The sequence below is a fragment of the Nanorana parkeri genome, unplaced genomic scaffold, assembly GCF_000935625.1.
Source record: "Nanorana parkeri isolate BGI_ZX_2015 unplaced genomic scaffold, ASM93562v1 scaffold796, whole genome shotgun sequence".
Classification (NCBI taxonomy): domain Eukaryota; kingdom Metazoa; phylum Chordata; class Amphibia; order Anura; family Dicroglossidae; genus Nanorana; species Nanorana parkeri.
In genome coordinates this window covers 234,603-249,995 of record NW_017307064.1, presented here as the reverse complement: position 1 = coordinate 249,995, position 15,393 = coordinate 234,603, and positions in this window count along the sequence as shown.

Sequence of the window (15,393 nt, the reverse complement as noted above, 5' to 3'; positions counted from 1 at the left end):
TGGCCACAGGTTGGGAGGAGGATGCGGCTGTAGCAAGGTCGGGGGAAGAGTCGACATCACCGCTGGCTAAGCCCATATGTTGTCATTCGGCCGGGACTTTTTAATAGCGATTTAACATGCTTCTGCTCGGAAGCAGTTGACCACCCTCTGATATATAGTATATATTATAGCAAATTAATAATTTTTTTGACATTGTTTTATTTCAAAGAACGTATTATATTTCCAGCAAATTGAGAACACAATGCTTCTAATTTCTATTTTTCTGAAAAGTCATCCTAGAGAAAAAAATTAAGCTGCTTTGTGTTTAAGCAATATTGCTAATTGACTGCACAAAAACTAAAAATATAAATATATGTGATAGGTAAAATATTTCTCTTGGGCATTATCATTTAGAGAAAACAGTGATATTAATTCTTTAAATGCTGACATAATTTCCTTTTCCTTTCATTAATTTGAGCGGAATGAAGCTTCGTATTCTCCTTTGAAAAGCCTGCAGCTAAAACCTAACTGTATAATATGTAATTCTTTTCCTTAAGCAAAGGCAAATTAATAATGCTTCTTGCTGCTTAATTTACTCTCCTGTTGAAATATTATAATCCATTAATCCAGGAAATCATTATAAAAATATAGTTATTATTGATGGATGAAAAAAAGCTTAACAAACAAACAGCACAGTACATGTGCACATCAATGATTAAAGCCACGTTTTCATCCTGTTTACTGCATGTTGACGTCTTTATACATTGACATATTTTTAGGGGTTTTTTATGCATCTTACACGTTCCCACAGAATTACATAATTAAACACGGCAGCTCTGCACCCCTAAAAGGCATTAATACTTTGTTATAACATATCTAAGAAATGTAATATAGAAAAAGTGAAATATATTTTTATTCATATGAAAATATTACATAAGCTATATGTGTATAAACTGTACACAATTTCTAAAGCTGTTATCAGTTTCTTAATGCACACATGCACAGAATGAGAACACAAGTGGCCATGCTGACACATATTGGGCAGGCATGGCCCACAAAAGGGAAGCTCATCCATAGTAATGATGTCTACCTGATGCAGGAAAATAGCAATGAAAAATTGTGAAAATTTAATTTTATGGAGAAAAACAAGGCAATTACCTTGCATGTACTACTTCTTTCACAGCACTGCAACACACGCTATTGTGGAACCGTGCAATGCAGCGCATAGCAGCTGGGTGCCATTCAATTTGTGCTATGCTTAGGTATGAATGGGCCCTTAGGATTTACATGCAATTTAATGGATATATTAGCATTCTTTGAGGAGGTAACCTAGATGGAGGAAAGCCGGTAGATGTAGTGTACCTTGAGTTTGCAAAAGCATTTGATGCAGTAATGCATAGATGCTTAAAATACAAGCTACAATCCTTGGGCATTGATGAAATGGTGTGCACATGGATAGAGAACTGGCTACAGGAACATGAGCAGAGAGTATGAATAAATGGCTCATTATCTAAGTGGTCTTTGGTTGGCAGTGGCATGCTTCAGGGTTCCGTCTTGGGGCCATTGCTGTTCAACTTTTATTATTAATATGGGACTGGTATTAATAGCAATATTTCAGTTTTTGCTGACGATACCAACATTTGTAGAGTGATCAACTCAACTGTTCAGGTCCATCAGCAGAGGGTGGGTACAATGCTAGTTTACTATTGGCTATTGCAAATTGAAATATTCTGACATCGCTCGTGTCAGAATAAGGGAAAAAAAAACACAGCAGTGTTTCTCTCCTTAGCGGCCGGGAGCGGGAGGCTCCCAGAGCGCCCAGGAGAGTTTTTTTTTCTTTTTTTTTTTTACAGCAGCAGAGCCGCCGGACAGTAGGAAACTATTGGGCGGAGCTAGCTGTCACTGTTAGCTCCGCACAATCGTTTTCTATTTACTTTTTTTTACTTTTTTCACTCTTTTTCTGTTCTGCTCGGTCCCTCTGAGGGACCGGGCAGGACAGCCGAGCCGAATGCCGCTCAGCGGCATTCGGCTATTCACTCACTGCTGTTCGGCATCTTTAAGAATAGCCCGAACAGCAGTGAGAAGCCTGCCGGAGGTTCGGCTCAGCCGATCCAGATGTTGGATCGGCTGAGTCGAACTGCTTCTGCACTTCAGGTCGGCAGAACATGCTGAGCATGTTCGGCCGACCCGAAGCCACGCGAAGCAAGCCGATGTACGGCGGATTTCAGCTGATGTACGGCTGAAATCAGCCGTACCAGCCTGAAGTGAATAGCCGAACAGTGTTCGGCTCACTTCACTTCAGATCGGTCATTCACTCGGCTGCCCTCGGCAGCTTCGTGAATAGACCCCATAGAAATATTATAGAAAGACCTTGATAAAGTAGGGTAATGTAAGAAGTAGGGTAATGTAAGAAATTTAAGGTTATGTATTTTGGTGTTAAAAATACGCATGCAAGCATCAATGGGAGTTCCACTGGGGGAATCAGAGGTGGAAAAAGATTTGGAAGTCCTAGTGGAAAAGAGCATTAGTAACAACATGCAATGCTAGATTGCAGCAAATAAGGTGAGCAGAGTATTATCATGCAAACAGAAGGGTATGTTCTCTATAGAAAAATCGGTAATTCTGCCCCTATACAAAAAGCACTGGTTTGGCTACATCTTGAGTATGACGTTCAATTTGGATCTCGGATTCACATAAAGGATGTTCTTGATTAAGAGAATGTCCAAAGAACGGCGGTAAAAGTAATAATGTTAGAGGGCCAAAGCTACAAGGAAAGATCGCAAAGATACACATAGGCACATACTCACACACTTATAAATTCACTGACATACATAGGCTGAACTCGATGGCCATGTGTCTTTATTTAATCTCAACAACTATGTAATATGTAACTATGTAAACCCAAGAATAAAAATGTAATACATTGCAGGTTACCAGTTCCTATATGTGGTGGCTGCATGCAATTTCTTTTTTCCAGGCTAAAAATATTTTCAGCAAATGCAGACAATTCTTGTTGATCTTGCCAGAAATCCAGTGTCCTTGTCACTTCCTTTGAGGTAAATTGAATGGTGAGGAAATGGGGACATCTACAGTTCCCCCCATACAGTGGAAATACAGTGGAGAGAGAAAGAATAGCAACCTGGGTAAAGAAAGTGTGTTAATTACAAGATTGTCAGGTGAGAAATAAAATAATGAATAAAATGGAAAACAAAATAATGCAGCCACCTCAACTAAGGACTGATAAGCTGCAATACTTTAAATGTTTGTTCTTATGTTAAGATACACTTTAAAGTATACTTAAATCCACATTTAATTTTTTTTAGTTTTTTACTGCGTAGGGCTATAATACATTTCAGGTTTTGATTGTTGTTTGTGTCTCTGCTGGAAAGATTCACACTCTCTATATGCCTTGGTGACCTCTATCACCAGGACCAAAAGTAAGGTAAAATCCAGACATTTTGGCTTTATATACTGTATACTTTAATCTTTGTTTCCACCTTAAAGCTGAACTTCAGCCTTAACTTTATTCATACAGAGTTGTACAGGCTCCTGTCCTGGACTGAAATTGCTTACTCTGATTACACTGCACACTGTGAGTTTCTAACAATGTGCATAAGAAGCTGCAGCACATCACATAGACCTGACTCATTTGCTGGCTGGAGGACATCCAGCATCTTCTAGCATTTCCCTCTCCAGTCTTACTGTACCTGACCCACCCCATTTTTTCATTGGACTTCAGTTTTTTCAATCATGAAGCCTCAACAACACATGTGGACATTAAGAAGGGCAGTCTGCATGAAAATGAAGCCTGCCTAGGAATGCCCCCTCCTCCAGACTGACATCCACCTATCAAGGCATTTTGATATTTGCATGCCTCACCACTGCTTGCATTAGGGCTGAGGAGTAATAAGGCAGGGTGCTTGATGTTTTCAGGAAGCTATGTACAGCACTCTGCTGGCCCCTACCACCAGTCAAGGTCTGCCTGCATTGCATAGAGAAGCACAAAGACCTTTGGATAGCACAGAGGGTATAAAACAATATGAAAAAAGGTAAGGTATTTTTAAACTTTTCATTGCATGTTGATGAGATGGGTGGAGGAAGGAAAACACAATCTAAACATATTCAGCTTTAATGTTAAAAAGAATCTTTGCTTTTCCCATGAAGGGCAAAGTAACTCATAGCGAAGGAGCCGAAGGATTCAGCCACAGCTTCGGCTGATCCTTCAGTTCTCTTTGGCCACCGGAGCCCTTTGGTTCAGTTAAACTGAAAGGCTGCTGTACTGGCTATTCACTATATGCTTAGGTTCCACTGAGCCGAAGTGACAGCACCATTGAAATGATTTACGTTAATCCAGGAAAGGTGGTATCCATTCAGAAAAGGATGGAAGTTCACCTCAGTCCAGGCCTGCTCCTCCACCCACCTTCTGGCATGCTACTGCGTGTTTAGGAGGCTTCTGATCGGAGGAGGGAACTCTGATGTAAAAGGGGAGACTCTGACATGAAAGGGGGACTTTGATGTAAAAGGGGGCTTTTGATGTAAAAGGAGTGCTCCTGATGTGAAGAAAGCTCCTGATGTGAAAGAGGTACTCTGAAGTGAAGGAAGGAACCCCACTTTTGTGTTTTTTTCCCCCCTTACTATCCAATATCTTTTAAACTGGGGTACCTCAAGATTAAGCATACTTTTAAAGGATGCCGTGACTGAAAACATGTTGAGATGAACTGGCCTAGCCTGTGACAAAAACTATCCTGCTGATGGTAGTGTCCACCACGTACTAATACACCTAATATCCAACTTCAAGCATGTTGATACTTATTAACTTCCACATAAAGATTTCCTACAAGAGACATTATTTGTGCCCTACTTGCACGTAAGCTGTGGTATATTGTGACTGCCTTCCCTCTTTTACAGAGCAAAGTACAAGTAAGCTTGTCCTTTATCTGCTGGAGAAAAAAATCTGTGCCAGCAAGTCTAGATAAATCAATAGCTCATGTTCTTACAGCATAACGTAATACCACTCACAGAGAAAGAACACCAGAACAAAGACTCAGAAAATAGCAAAAAACATCACGTGATTACTGCCACAGAAAGACAGCAAATAATAAAATGTCATCGTAAAGCCAACAGTTAGTTGGAAAAAGGCTCTTAACAGTATGCATATAAAATAAATAAAATAGTTACCATTTAAAATACTGCAATATAGAATCACAAGAGATCACATTTTTTAACATTAATGGGAACAAGGTGATACAAAGACAACCTTCCCCCCCAAAAAAAGTTGATTATTTTTTGGAAAGACAACTTTCATACAATAAACCTAAAATTACTTTGAGCTAAATGTAAATGCAAAGTTCGTTATGCCCCTCTATCCACATAGATTTTGGTGTCATAAAATGTGTCATAATTTACAGTATTTTAATGTGTCCTACTTTAATATTATTCTCTCAAATCTGAACAGATAAATGCATAGCTGAAATACACATATACAAACTACCTTATTTGCCAAAGGACTTGGAACTTCGTGCAGCTACTTTTGTGATTAAAATACCCCTGCCAGACAGCACAGCCAGGTGGGTGGCACCACTTTCTCTGTTAGAGTTGAAGCACAACTGCAGTTGGAATTTATAATTAAATCATCCAGCATGGTGAAAAATATAAAAACAAGTTTTCACTGTAATACATACCTTCTCCCCAGTGCTGCCCCTGCAGATGCACCATGCAGCGATCCAGCAACAGTATTTTCTGTGTTGAAAACACTGAAAAAGAAGGTATGTATACTACAAACTTTAAAATATTTAACTAGGGGTGGTGGGGTGTTAGTGTGTATGTGCGCTGTAAAGGGAGCTGCCCACCCAAGCTCAAGTTGGGCTTTAGGAAATACAGCAGTGTCAGGTCCCTGCATGCAGCCTGTTGACTGGACAGTGAAGGAGCAACAACACACTGATAAGTCATCACCTCTGCTCCCTCTGCCCGGTTTTTCCCAGTACTACTCTATTGTTCTTGCCACTTCCCAACCTCTACAACATTAATTAGCTTTGTATTTCTATTTTTCTTGTTTTATATTATCTTAAATGCATTCCTATTCACATTAGTGCGAGAGCCTTTTTCTATCTATAACCCCTTGAGTCCAAGAGCATTCTATTCTATCAAGTACTGCTTTATTAACGACTATTGTCTCAAAGCGCTTTTCACCCTATACCCACCATGGGTCCCAGAGCATTGTATTCTATCAAGTATTGCATTCTTAACCGCTATAGTCTCAAAACCATTTTCTCCCTACACTCACCATGAGTCCCAGAGCATTGAATTCTATCAAATATTATGTTCTTAACCATCTCAGAGCCCTTTTCTTCCTATACCTACCTTGAGTCCCAGAGCATTACATTCTATCAAATTTTGCCTTTTTAACCAGTATAGTCTTAGTGGCTTTTTCTCCTTATACCCACCCTAGACTCAGAGCACCTTTCTCCCTATACCCACCCTAAGTCCCTGATCATTCTATTATATAAAATATTGCCTTCTTAACCACTATAGTCTCAAAGCGTTTTCTCCCTATACTCACCTTGAGCCCCAGAGAATTGTATTCTACAAATAATGCCTCTTAACCATTATAGTCTCAAAGCCCTTTTCTCCTTATACCTCCCTTGAGTCCCAGAGTATTGTATTCTATCAAATATTGCCTTCTTAACCATTATAGTCTCAGAGCCTTTTTCTCACTATACCTCCCTTCAGTCCCAGAGCATTGTATTCTTTCCAATATTGCTTTCTTCACCACTATAGTCTCAGAGCCTTTTTCTCGCTAGACCCCCTTAAATCCCAAAGCATTCTCTTTTTTTGATTTTTCATTTCTGAAATGTTTCAGTTCGGCACCTTATATCTTTTAGCATTTGTAGGCTACACTAGCATACATTGTTTTTATCCAGAACAGATAGAGATTTAGTTTGGTAGCAGATTCGAATACATACATTTTTATTTTGGAAGTTTTGAAAAAAAGGTGTTTTCCTGTAATTTTCCCCAATGTAACTTTTACTTGCTTTGCACATCCCCAGATATTTACTCAAAAGTCATAAACAGCAATGACTTTTGACTAAAAAGATTTCAAATAAGTTAAATTTTTATGTAATGTGTGGTAAAGCTGAAAATTCATTTTCACATTTTAATTCAGGAATCCCCCCCCCCCCCATCCTTCTTAATAACACAGTGAGACAGAAAGCTAAAAATGTGGCATATATACAGCTAACTTCTGCCTAAGGTGCTTGCTGGAAAACTGTGCTGCTCTTTAGTGTCTCCCCCTCCCCACTGCGTGCCTCTAAATTGTCATTGAATGCAGTGCAGCATGCACACTTCCTGTCTGTGTGGTGCCCAGCCTCCCACAAGCAACACACTGACTATTCATCTAATTCTGCTGCTATGGTTCAAAAGATGATAAATTAGAATTTTTAAATATAATGTGAATCATTTTTATTCATATTAAAATACAAAATGATTGTTATATTCACCTTTTTAAATAAATTATTGCTTTTTTTTAAAGGGGAACAATTTTGTCTAATTTTTTTGTGTCTAGTTTAGACCAGCTTTTGGTCCTGTCCCTGAAATTGTTATAGAGGCACTTTGATTTTAAGCATGACAGTGCTGTCCTATTTACTAAATGTCTGTAGCACTGGATGCCTGTGATACTTTGCCAAAATGTTCTGGACTGCTCTTTTTCAGTTGGGCATAAGAATAAAACCTTAGTGACTCAATCCATGGCTTATTGCTATATATTTGCTTGTGAAGTACATCTCACAGCCAGCTGGAGAATCCCTAGCTTCTTCTAATGCCAAGCTTTAAAATGGATTAACAGAATATTTGGTTTTGTTGGACCAGTATCATTTAGATTCTGTTTTCTGTTTAAGTAGTTTTGCCAGTAAATCCTTCTGTTGCCACTTGAGCAAGTTAAATCTAAAAAACAGTACAATATTATATAGGGATATATAGAGAAAATAGTCTGCATTGTGCTGTAGCAAGAGCTGGTCACTGCCATGTATGGGTTGAATTACTTTAAGTTCTTAAAAACAGAAAACCTGTATTTACTTAGAAAATCTAATTTTGTAATGGTAAAAACTATTTATTCTGACTGGCTGTGTCCAGTAAACCTTTAATAAATGTCCCTAACAGTGAATGAAGGTAGTATGTTTGAAGAGATGCAGTTTGAGTCCTTATAGTGAGACATGTGAAATAATTTTCAGATTTCATGAAACCTCTACTAAACATTATTTTAGCTGCAGCTCTCCATATATTAGAATGATCAGTAAGCTGCAGATATAAGAATAAATATAAAAAGGAATACGTCATAACAAACAACACTTGGAGGCAATCATTTTTGGAAAAATTCTCCCTTACACTGGGGGAAAGAGTAGAAGTCCCCACTTAAATTGGCGGTCAGTGGAGAAGGACCCTCTTAAATTGGAGGTCAGTGGAAAGGCATCTCTCATATTGGTGATCTGTGTAGCGCTTCTTCACATTTGTAATGAGTGAGTGAATTGGAGACCTAATGCTAAATTACAGTCACCTAAAAACAACTTTTGGTAGCTCCCCCTGCCAAATAGAAAGGCTCTAATGCTCATTTAGTCTAGGGGCATATAGTAGGCAGAAAAACTTACTTTATTCCCCACTCCTACAGGCTTTCTTTCCCTGAATGACTGATCCTATGAAGAACCTCCCTTTTGCTGGTTTTGCAGCCACCCCCTTCCTGGCGCCATCACATACAATGCAACACCAAAACAACATGGATACACCCTGAAACAATATCTGGAGAACCACAAATACAAAAATTAAGAAGACAGTTAAATACAATTGAAGTATTAAAATTAAAATTCCCTTGTGCCCCCAAATTCCATTCTATATGTCCCCAGTATAAACTAGATAACACATTAGCAAACAGTAAGTCTCACAGTGAGCCTGTGCAGATGTGACGTGGGTCAAATACAAATCAAATTGTAGGTAAATGGTCCAATGCACAAAATAGTAGATCCTGCATTATACGCATGTACATTGAGATCTCACTCACATTCTAAGGCTGGAGCAGGATTGGAGAAGAGTACGAGCTGCGGGGGAGCAAGAAATAAGGTAATACTTCGTCTCTGTTACTCCACCTAGACAAAATAAGCAGTGGAGCCTTATTATGGTGAGGTGTGGAGTGTGGGTAGTTTTTATAAGCTAATCAGAGTTAAGCTTTAAACTGGTGGTTAGTGGGAGAAGGTCCCCCTTACATTGGTGGCCAGTTGTAAAAGCACCCACTTACATTGTTGGACAGTGCAGGGCTTCCTTGCATTTGCAGTGAGTGGGAAAGGTGCACTATTACATTGGTAGTGAGTGGAAGAAGTGCCCCCTTACACTGGCCATGAGTGGAAGAGGTTGCCCCCTTTCAATGGGGGTGAATGGGTGAGGTGCTCCCTTACATTGATGGTTAGTAGGAGAGGTGCTCTCTTTCATTTGTAGCAAGTGAAAGCAGTGCCCCCTTTCATTGGTGGTTAGTGGAAGAGGTGCTCCCTTACAATGATAGTCAGTGGGAGAAGGGGGTCCTTATATTTGTGGTCAATGAAAAGACTAACCTGTTACATTGGCAGCAAGTGGGAGGAGTATCCTTTACATTGGTGGACATTGTGTAGTTCCCCCTTACATTGGGGAACAGTGGGAATAATGCTTGGTTACATTGGTGGTCCTGTGGGAAGACTGAACTTTACATTGATGATCAGGTGGAACAATGTCTCTCAATAAGGGGCATTGTTCCATTAAAGCTTAAAAGTCATTATTGGTGTCACAGGTTCCTTATGTAAAAATTAAGATGAAAGGACCCACTATTTTCAAACCACTGGCTCTGCAGTTTGAATTCAGAAACTTTGCAGGCACTGCAAGCCAGGATATCAATCTGTCACTGCTCAATAAACTCCTAGCAATCTTTGAAAGAACCCTCGGTTTTCACAAAACCTTAGATGACAAAGGTTTATCTAAAGTGCCACAAAAACAAAGTCTATAGCAACAAAAAAAATGTAAGCTTTCAAATGATCATCGTACTCCTGCCGATAACAATGTAAGGGACATTAAGCTTTTTGAAGCCACTCACACTGTTCAGCATAATGCGGTCATACCCATTGTTCATCACAATGTGGTAATGCCTATTGTTCAACGGCACTTTAATTTTCTTTCCTCAGTGTCCTCAAAGGTTCACCAGGTCTTCTGTGTAGAGTGAAGATGGATTTTGATATATGAATTGTTCAAAGTTGATACTCAACTGATAAATTATTGCTTCTAAAAGATTATTCTTGATAAATAACTATAATAAAAACTAACTGGGATTTATTTCAATGCCCTGAACCCAATTTATGGAGAGCATGTTCCTATTGATTTCTTTGCCAGCCCAGTACTACCAACATTTCATGCCAATGAATCAGTTGGTGCCATACTACAGCCTGGAGACCAGTGCTTCTGTTATCAAGCCCTGACACGTTTTGCAGGAGGCAACCTGTGAAGCTCTGGTGAACTCCATGCCCAAGAGGGTTAAAGGGGTTCTAAACCCTCCCGTGTTTTGCCTATATCTATTGCTATCAAGCAGTAGATATAGGCAAACAGTTTTTTTAAAAACCTGCTAAAACAGCGGTTGCATAGTAAGATCAGTTAGGGTCTGGAACTCACTGCCACAGACAGTGATTTCAGCAAAGAATGTGGAATTGTTCAAGAAACTTTTGGACGATTTCTTAAGGGACCGTAATATACAGGGGTACAGGTACTCCTAGAATGAGATCCTAATAGGTTGGACTTGATGGACTAATGTCTTTATTCAACCTCAAATACTATGTAACTATGTAACATGGGGGGGGGGGAGGGGGAAAAAATTGACTTTAATGTCACTTTAAGGCAGTCCTGATCAAAACCTCTTCAAGTGTCAGGGAGCAAGTCACGGTTACCAATCAATTCATATTTTGTAGTCACGGTGTCTAATCTTAATGCCTAAATCAGTGCTTTCCTCAACAGATGAGCACACAATTTTGTATGCTTGTGTATATTATACATACCATAACATCACTTTTGGCAACCCTGAAGAAAAAACACTCCAAATACCAGGAAATATAAAAGAAAGTGATCAGACCATTTTCGAAATGATAAATGCACTAAACAGAATGCCTAAAACATTCTTTTAGTTGAAGAAGAAACTAATTAATAGGCATCTAACCTAGGGTGACATGTGTGTGAAGATTTAAAATCATTACCTCTGTAATGCTGTGCCAATTTTTTGCAATCATCAGAGGATATCTGCAGACCTTTGTTCATCTTTATGATTTCCAGAAGTCCCTGCAGGGTAAGGCAGGTGACAGACAGGCACTAACAGCTGTCAATGTCAGCAGAGTGAGGACATGAGCATCCAAGATCTTCAAACCCATGTAAGGGTATCCATATGACTAAACCTAATGCTGAACCTAACCTAAATAACCTAACCCTTAAAGCAGGACTGATTAATGAGCAACAGTGAGTTCCAGCAGGAGCAAATACGTCTACTTTGTATTATTTAAAACAAATTTAATAAGTGTTATTTTAAACCTGTGTTATTGCTGAGAACAGCTGACACAGGACCACGTAGGAATAGCACCTAGTTCTTAAGTGGTTAATTTTCAAAAAACACTTTTCAGTATTTCTCAAACTTCTCAAGTAGTGTTGGGTTAATCAATTCACACATTAGAGGAATCAGCAAACTGCACATTTATTGATTTACCTTAGGGCTTGATTACGATGAGTTATACATTTTGCAGTATTTTTCTGTGCATGGCGAATGTATGGACATGAGTATGCATTATGTTTACACCAATGTGTTGCTTGTGTTCTGTTGGTTAGATGTAACTTTTTTTAACATTTTACTTTTTACTGCTCTAGCACTGTCGGGGCGACTGTGTGCACAAAAAGTGACAGATCCACTTTAAAGAGCTTTCTAGCTTAAACTCCTGTGTATGCAACAAAGGGAAGTTGGAAATTATGGTATTGCAATGGCACTAGACTTGAGGACTAGACAGGACAGAGCACTTAAGGGTTTATTTAAAGACAGAGGAAGGTAATTGAACAAAATAGTCATGTTTACTTATCTCCCCAGGGGCCATCCTAAAAGCAAAAAAAATCAAAAGCATCAGGAGCAGAATGGGACATCTTTTGAGTGGGCTAGGATAGGTGCCCTTATCTTCATTTTGTAGAAAAGATTGGACTGCTATGCTGCTGCCCAGATCCCTTCCAATTTAAAATCAGATCCAATGGCTGTGTTTGTGGTCATGCACTTGTTTTAACCCTTTGATTGCCATGCCTAATTACTTATGTCACTGGCTATCTAAGAGTAGGCACAGCTATGATGTGTGTAATAATGTATTGCCAATCAAGGGGTCAATGTCTTCACCTGGATTTGTCCAATGTGCAGATAGTCATACAATTCATGAATCACAATTGCCTAGATTATGGGGTCTATTCACAAAGCTGCCGAAGGATCTGGCTGTAGCTTCGGCCGATCCTTCGGCTAGCTTCGGCCCCAGGACCCCTTCGGTTCAGGAGAACCGAGGGGGTGCTGTACGGGCTATTCACAATATATTCATGCTCACTTCACTTCTGATCGGTCATTCACTCGGCTGCCCTCGGCAGCTTTGTGAATAGACCCCTATGTCTTTCTCCACAGATCAGATGGATCTGCAAGCGATTATTCAGAGAAACAAAAAAGTTGCAAATTGCTGACTCTTCCAATTCGGCTGTCACTATACCCAAGCTTTGCTAAATTACCTAATAAAGCTCATGATTCTCACACATCTAGCTAGCAGCAAAGGTGAACTGTTAACTAATTACAGTGTTAATTAGTTGTTGGACTTTGGTGAGATGTCCTAACTTCTTTTCCCCCTACAATACTGTGCTTGTTTTGAACTAACCATTTCTTTGTATTGAAGACCTGTATTATATTTGGCCATTTTCCCTAGAGTTTTCCTTTGCATGCTAGCAGTGTGTGGACATTTGCAAAATTACATGTGTTCTATATATTGGAATTACTTCCTATACCGATACAGAATACATAGTCAGAGGGAATGTTATCAGCATATACTGGATGTACTGTATGTAGCTTGATCTAGATACTGCAACAATCATGATTAATTTCAATGCAAGACTACTTAACTTAAACAGGGACTTTGTCAGTAGAAATCTGTATGATGGATGTATTAATGCAGTCAGACTTTTAGCATGTAGTTCTTCTGGCTCTTGTGCAGAAAGTGTTCCTTTCCTCTCAGTTTCTCAACCAAAAGCCCCTTCACTGCATTGCACTTTAACCTCCTCCATCAATGCACCCAAACCTTTGACCTCCTTTTTTATCTGATATTTGAATTATTTTGCTTAGGCCACCTTAGCTTTTTTCTTTGTGTACAATGCAAGACTACTAAACTTAAACAGGGACTTTGTCAGTAGAAATCTGTATGGTGGATGTATTAATGTAGTCAGACTTTGAACATGTAGTCTTCCTGGCTCTTGTGCAGAAAGTGTTCCTTTCCTCTCAGTTTCTCAACCAAGAGCCCCTTATGCTGCATTGCACTTTAACCTCCTCCATCAATGCACCCAAGCCTTTGACCTCCTTTTTTATCTTTTTACAGCAGCAGAGCCGCCGGACAATAGGAAACTATTGGGCGGAGCTAGCTGTCACTGCTAGCTCCGCACAATCGTTTTCTATTAACTTTTTTCTACGTTTTTCACTCTTTTTCTGTTCTGCTCGGTGCCTCTGAGGGACCGAGCAGAACAGCCGAGCCAAATGCCGCTCAGCGGCATTCGGCTATTCTCTCACTGCTGTTCGGGATCTTTCAGAATAGCCCGAACAGCAGTGTGAAGCCTGCCGGAGGTTCGGCTCAGCCAATCCAGATGTTGGATCGGCTAAGTCGAACTCCTTCTGCACTTCGGGTCAGCCGAACATGCTGAGCATGTTCGGCTGATCCGAAGCCACACGAAGCAAGCCGATGTACGGCTGATTTCAGTTGATGTACGGCTGAAATCAGCCGTACCAGCCTGAAGTGAATAGCCGAACAGTGTTCAGCTCACTTCACTTCTGATCGGTCATTCACTCGGCTGCCCTCGGCAGCTTTGTGAATAGACCCCTATGTCTTTCTCCACAGATCAGATGGATCTGCAAGCGATTATTCAGAGAAACAAAAAAGTTGCAAATTGCTGACTCTTCCAATTCGGCTGTCACTATACCCAAGCTTTGCTAAATTACCTAATAAAGCTCATGATTCTCACACATCTAGCTAGCAGCAAAGGTGAACTGTTAACTAATTACAGTGTTAATTAGTTGTTGGACTTTGGTGAGATGTCCTAACTTCTTTTCCCCCTACAATACTGTGCTTGTTTTGAACTAACCATTTCTTTGTATTGAAGACCTGTATTATATTTGGCCATTTTCCCTAGAGTTTTCCTTTGCATGCTAGCAGTGTGTGGACATTTGCAAAATTACATGTGTTCTATATATTGGAATTACTTCCTATACCGATACAGAATACATAGTCAGAGGGAATGTTATCAGCATATACTGGATGTACTGTATGTAGCTTGATCTAGATACTGCAACAATCATGATTAATTTCAATGCAAGACTACTTAACTTAAACAGGGACTTTGTCAGTAGAAATCTGTATGATGGATGTATTAATGCAGTCAGACTTTTAGCATGTAGTTCTTCTGGCTCTTGTGCAGAAAGTGTTCCTTTCCTCTCAGTTTCTCAACCAAAAGCCCCTTCACTGCATTGCACTTTAACCTCCTCCATCAATGCACCCAAACCTTTGACCTCCTTTTTTATCTGATATTTGAATTATTTTGCTTAGGCCACCTTAGCTTTTTTCTTTGTGTACAATGCAAGACTACTAAACTTAAACAGGGACTTTGTCAGTAGAAATCTGTATGGTGGATGTATTAATGTAGTCAGACTTTGAACATGTAGTCTTCCTGGCTCTTGTGCAGAAAGTGTTCCTTTCCTCTCAGTTTCTCAACCAAGAGCCCCTTATGCTGCATTGCACTTTAACCTCCTCCATCAATGCACCCAAGCCTTTGACCTCCTTTTTTATCTGATATTTGAATTCCTTTGCTTAGGCCACCTTAGCTTTTTTTCTTTGTGTACATAGTATTTGCTGGAAAAAAAAGTGTTGTTGGGTCATATTGGATAGTATCACCTCTAAAAATGGACTTAGATTTACTGTTTGAGGAGCAACTGATGACTGATACCGTAGCAATGTGCTTTGATCCTGCATTTCAAATGGTGCCTACTGCAACTTCTACAAACCTGTTGTTTAAATATACATTTCAGTCAAAATTGAACATTAAGCCTTAAAATTCATACATAGAATACAACCTGGCCAAGTTTGCAGCTTTTCAATCAGATGT